This window comes from Indicator indicator, chromosome 24, assembly GCF_027791375.1.
Source record: "Indicator indicator isolate 239-I01 chromosome 24, UM_Iind_1.1, whole genome shotgun sequence".
In the NCBI taxonomy this organism is placed as follows: domain Eukaryota; kingdom Metazoa; phylum Chordata; class Aves; order Piciformes; family Indicatoridae; genus Indicator; species Indicator indicator.
Genome location: NC_072033.1, coordinates 2,553,938 through 2,560,298, shown reverse-complemented (window position 1 = coordinate 2,560,298; position 6,361 = coordinate 2,553,938).

The window sequence follows — 6,361 nt, the reverse complement described above, 5'->3', positions numbered from 1 at the left end:
GTTGGGTTTGGAGTTTCTGAAGAGTCTCCTGGCTGGCCAGGGTTGGGTTTGGAGTTTCAGAAGAGTCTCCTGGCTGGCCAGGGTTGGGTTTGGAGTTTCAGAAGAGTCTCCTGGCTGGCCAGGGTTGGGTTTGGAGTTTCTGAAGAGTCTCCTGCCTGGCCAGGGTTGGGTTTGGAGTTTCTGAAGAGTCTCCTGCCTGGCCAGGGTTGGATTTGCAGAGGATTCCCACTCTGCTTCATGGGGGGATGGAGAGTGTTGCCTGCCAACCTTTTCTTGGCAATCTGGACAAACTGCACTCCCAGCAGTGCCCTCAGGGCCCAGGGCTCCTGTCGCAAGCTCCTGGCACTGGGGTAAGGCAGGTTGGTGGCTCCTGCATCAGCAAAGCCTGAGCCTTGTTTGACTGCAAAACAAGAATTGGGTGGAATGTTCTCATAAGCAGGACATTTGCCCCCAGATTGTTATTCCTGGGGGTGTGAAAGAGCAGGGTGAGGCTCAGGGAACAGGTTTTGGATGAGAAAAATAAAAGACTTTTGACAAGGGCTTGTGGTGATAGGATAAGGGACAATGGCATTGAGCTGGGAGAGGGGAGATTGAGGCTGGAGATGAGGAAGGAATTCTCTACAGTGAGGGTGGAGAGACACTGGGAGAGGTTGCCCAGGGAAGTTGTGGATGTCCCCTGCCTGGAGGTGTTCAAGGCCAGGTTGGATGTAGCCTTGAGCAACCTGGGCTGGTGGGAGGTGTCCCTGCCCATGGCAGGGGGGTTGGAACTGGATGAACTTTCAGGTCCCTTCCAACCCAACCCATTCTGTGTTTAAAAGAAAAAAAGCCATAACATACTTTGAGCATTTCAGAGTGAAACTTTTCCCTTGGAACTTTCTTTGTTCAGACCCTGCAGGAAGGGTCTGGGTGCCTCTGTGATCATAGAATCACAGAATTCCCTCTGTGATCATGGAATCAGAGAACTGTCAGGGTTGGAAGGGACCTCAAGGCTCAGCCAGTTCCAACCCCCCTGCCATGGGCAGGGACACCTCACACCACAGCAGGTTGCTCACAGCCACATCCAGCCTGGCTGCAAAAACCTCCAGGGATGAGGCTTCCACCACCTCCCTGGGCAACCTCTGCCAGGCTCTCACCACCCTCATGGGGAAGAACTTCTTCCTAACATCCAACTTGAATCTGGCAGCTGGACTCTTCTTCTTCTATCCCCAGCATACCTGGAACAGTCTGGGCTGGAAGGGACCTCAAAGCTCATCCAGTCCAACCCCCTGCATTCAGCAGGGACATCCCCAACTAGATCAGGTTACCCAGAGCCCTGTCCAGCCTCACCTTCAATATCTCCAGGGATGGGACCTCAACCACCTCCCTGGGCAACCTGTTCCAGTGTTCCACTACCCTCATGGTGCAGAACTTGTTCCTCACATCCAATCTCAATCTGCTCTGCTCTAGTTTGAAGCCATTGCCCCTGGTCCTGTCCCTGCAGGCCTTTGGGAGCAGTCCCTCTCCATCCTTCTTGTAGCCCCCTTCAGGTACTGGCAGGCTGCTCATAGGTCTGCCTGGAGCCTTCTCTTCTCCAGGCTGAACACCCCCAGCTCCTCACAGCAGAGCTGCTCCAACCCCCTGATCATTTTTGTGACCCTTGTCTGGACCTGCTCCTTCAGGTCCATGTCCTTCCTGCGTTGAGGTCTCCAGACCTGGATGCAGTGCTCCAGGTGAGGTCTTCCCAGAGCAGTTGCTGTTGTCCTCAGGAAGACACTCATGTTTGTCAGAGATGCTGTCTTCCCACCTGTAAGATTTGTAAGAAGCTGCTTTCAGACTGCAGTTTGTTTCTAGTTCTTCCTAGAGGGTCAAACCACCCTAAAATCTGTGCTATACCTTCTGCTTTTCTTCCATGTCAATGACACATCCCCTGCAAATTGAAGGCATTTAGCTAAGAGAACTTGTAGGAGAGCACCAACAGGAGAGATCAAAGAAAGCAGAGAAGAAAGATGCCAGAAATAAAACTGTCTGGCAAACATCAGAATTGATATCAAAAGAGGAGCAAAGAAGTAGAAAAGCCTCCAGCACCCCCCAAAATGGTGTAAAAAAGCAGTGCTTGGCTTCAGAGATGGAAAAAGCAAGGAACAGAACAAAGGGCTTCAGATCTGAACCTAACAGCAAGAAATCTGATTTCAGAAGACCTTCTTGTGGCCTTCCAGTATCTGAAGGGGGCCTACAAGAAAGCTGGGGAGAGACTATTTAGGGTTTTTGGGGATGGACTATTTAGGATGTCAGGGAGGGATAGGAGTGGGGGGGATGGAGCAAAGCTAGAAGTGGGGAGATTGAGATTGAGATTTGATGTCAGGAAGAAGTTGTTCCCCATGAGGGTGGTGAGAGCCTGGCAGAGGTTGCCCAGGGAGGTGGTGGAAGCCTCATCCCTGGAGGTTTTTGCAGCCAGGCTGGATGTGGCTGTGAGCAACCTGCTGTGGTGTGAGGTGTCCCTGCCCATGGCAGGGGGGTTGGAACTGGCTTAGCCTTGAGGTCCCTTCCAACCCTGACAATTCTGTGATTCTAAGAGAGAATGCAACCAAGCAAGCAGCTGTGTGGAGACACTTTCATAAGAGGATGAACAACAAAAGAGTTGAGAATTGTACCCTCCACAGTAAAGAATGGCAAAAGAAAGGGACAGGCATTAAAATGCACTAAAGGCTGCAACATCTAACACAAAGTTTTCACAGTCTCACAGTATATCAGAGGTTGGAAGGGACCTCCAGAGATCATCAGGTCCAACCCCCCTGCCAGAGCAGCATCACCCAGGGGAGTCTGCACAGGAATGCATCCAGGTGGGGTTGGAAAGGCTCCAGAGGAGACTCCACAACCCCCCTGGGCAGCCTGCTCCAGGGCTCTGTCACCCTCACACCAAAGAAGTTTCTTCTCCTGTTGAGCTGAAATCTTCTCTGTTCCAGTTTGAACCCATTGCTCCTTGGCTTATCACTGGGCACCACCCAAAAGAGCCTGGCCCCCTCCCCTTGACACCCACCCCTCAGCTATTGAGAGACATTGATCAGATCCCTCTCAGCCTTCTCTTCTCCACACTAAACAGCCCCAGGGCTCTCAGTCTCTCTTCACAGGGGAGATGCTCAAGTCCCCAAATCATCCTCCTGGCTCTCCCTTGGACTCTCTCCAGCAGGTCTCTGTCTCTCCTGAACTGGGGAGCCCAGAACTGGACACAGGATTGCAGCTGTGGTCTCAGCAGGGTTCTATCAGTGAAAGAAAAAAAAAAAAAACAACCCAAACCCAAAGTATTTTGATAGGTGCATCAAGATTCACCACCAATCTTGATGACCCTGTCAAAGAAAAGGAAAGGAGGGAAAAAAAAAAAAAAAAAGCTCTGAAAGAATCATTTTCAAATGTCTGCAACTACTGCCTGGGAAGATGGTGGAAGCAAACAGCTCACAATTATCTCAGTGGTTGGAAAGAGATCAAACCTTGTTTCAGAGCTATTTTTACAGGAGGCAAAGTAGGACATGACACAATCACATTGCTTCAGATATTGATGCAAACAAAGGCTGCTGGAGAGCAGGCACTTGAGTAAAGCACCAGCCAGCACCCAGGGAGGAGCAGAGCCCCAGCACTTCCCCTTGACATTCAGAGCTTTCTGGATAAGTTTGCCACAGGAGCAGGGAGAGGAGCTCCTGATTGTGCCCCACTGCTGGACACTGGTGAGGCCACACCTCCAATGTGGGGTTCAGTTTTGGGATCCTCACTCCAAGAAGGGCATTGAAGGGCTGGAGAGTGTCCAGAGAAGGGCAACCAAGCTGGGGAAGGGTCTGGAGAACAGGGCTGGGGAGGAGCAGCTGAGGGACCTGGGGGTGTTCAGTGTGGAGAAGAGGAGGCTGAGGGAGACCTCATTGCTCTCTACAGCTCCCTGAAAGGAGGTTGCAGTGAGGTGGGGGTTGGGCTCTGCTCCCTAGGATCAGGTGAGAGAAGGAGAGGAAATGGCCTGAAATTTTGCCAGGAGAGGGTTAGGTTGGAGATGAGGGAAAATCTTCTTTGCTGCAAGAGTGGTCAGGGATTGGCAGAGGCTGCCCAGGGAGGTGGTGGAGTCCCCATCCCTGGAGGTGTTGAAGAAAGCTGTGGCCATGGCACCTGGGGCCATGGTTTGATGGCCATGGTGGGGTTGGGTTGCTGGTGGGGCTTGAAAATCCTAGAGGGTTGCCTGACTACTCTTGCAGGAAAGAATTTTTTCCTAATCTCCAACCTAAACCTCCCCTGGCACAATTTCAGGCCATTTCCTCTCCTTGTGTCTCCAGATGCTAAGCTGTAATCATTCCCAGCCTTGATGCCATTAGACTGCAAATGAAACCACAGTGAAATTAATCTACCAACTACTCTTAAATGGTGCCAACACTTTTAAAGGTCTCTATGGAAGTCTGAAACCTCAGTGCTTGTGTTTGTTGGCTAGGATTCAACTGACCAGGGACAACCTTCATCCAGACCCATCCATGCCCTGAAGATTCACTCTGTGGCCTCCCTGCCAAGAAGTAGGACAGAAATTCTCCACTACAGAATGATGTTGGAGGTTGTTCAGCCTGGAAAAGAGAAGGTTCCAGGGAGACCTTAGAACAGCCTTCCATTACCTGAAGGGAGCTGTAGGAGAGCTGGGGAGGGACTTTGTACAAAGGCATCTGGTGACAGGGAGAGGGGTAATGGCTTCAAACTGGAAGAAGATGGATTTAGATCAGAAATTAGGAAGGAATTCTTCTCTGTGAGGGTGGTGAGGCACTGAGAAAAATAAAAAAATCAATGAAAGAGTTGTCAGGCCCTGGAAAAATTCTCCCAGAGAACTTGTGGAGTCTCCAAGGCTGCAAGTGTTCAGAGCCAGGTTGGATGAGGCTTTGAGCAACCTGATACAGTAGGAGGTGTCCCTGCACATGATAAGGGGGCTGGAACTAGATGATCTTTCAGGTCTTTTCCAACTCAAACCATCCTGTGATTCTGTGTTGGCAGACCTCAAGGACTGCATATTGCAGCATCACTCTCCCATGAAAGCCTCAAGCCATGCTGTGTGGAGGTCCATTTGAGATGAGTCAATGCTACAGTAGAAAGACAATTTGAAGGAGGACACTAAAGGTCAGGTGCTTTCCAAAAAGGACAATCTGTGGAAGGACTCCAGACACCAAATTGCCCCAATCTATCTCAGCCTGCAGTTACTGGGAGTCTCTTTGTTCAGAAAGAAAAAGCTGACATTCCCCATGGCTCATGATCATACAATGGTCTGGGTTGGAAGGGAGCTCCAAAGCTCATCCAGTCCAACCTCCTGCAGTCAGCAGGGACATCCTCTGCTAGATCAGGTTGCCCAGAGCCCTGTCCAGCCTCACCTTGAAGATCTCCAGGGATGGGTCCTCAACCACCTCCCTGGGCAACCTGTTCCAGTGTTCCACCACCCTCCTGGTGCAGAACTTGTTCCTCTCATCCAATCTCAATCTGCTCTGCTCTAGTTTGAAGCCATTGCCCCTGGTCCTGTCCCTGCAGGCCTTTGCAAACAGTCTCTCTGCAGCCTTCTTGTAGCCCCCTTCAGGTACTGGCAGGCTGCTATTAGGTCTCCCTGGAGCCTTTTCTTCTCCATGCTGAACACCCCCAGCTCCCTCAGCCTGTCCTCATAGCATTTCCATGACCCTCCTCTGGACCCTCTCCATCAGGTCCATGTCCTTCCTATATTGATGTCTCCAGACCTGGATGCAGCACTCCAGGTGAGGTTTCCCCAGAGCAGAGTGGCAGAATCACCTCTCTGGACCTGCTGGCAGCATTGCTTTGGATGCAGCCCAGGCTGATGATGATGATGGATCAGTGTGAGGGACAGGCAGCTCCCCCCCCCCGACACAGCATCTAAGAGTGAAGGGAACAGAGGCCTTACAAGGGTTTATCCCAACTCATGCCAGAGGAATCATGGAATTATTTAGGTTGGAAAAGACCTTCCAGACCATCAAGTCCAACCATTAACACTATTCCACCAAGCCACATCCCCAAGCACCACATCCACACAGCTTTTTGACACCTCCAGGGATGGTGACTGCACCACCTCCCTGGGCAGCCTCTTCCAGTGCCTGACAATCCTTTCAGTGGGAAGTTTTTTTCCCTAATGTCCAGCCTGAAGAAGATAAGACCCAAACCATAGAGACAGGGCTGAGCAGTGGAAAGAACAGAGGTGGAAGATGAAGATGTCCCAAAGGAGATCATTACACTTGGGCTGTCCACTTACTATGGCAAAGCCCAGGAGTCCAGGTCCACATTTAACAACTGAGAGATGAAAGAGCCACACACAAAGTTGTTTAGATAATGATGTGGGTTGATGTCCCTCTTGTTTGTCTGAATTACATTTTTT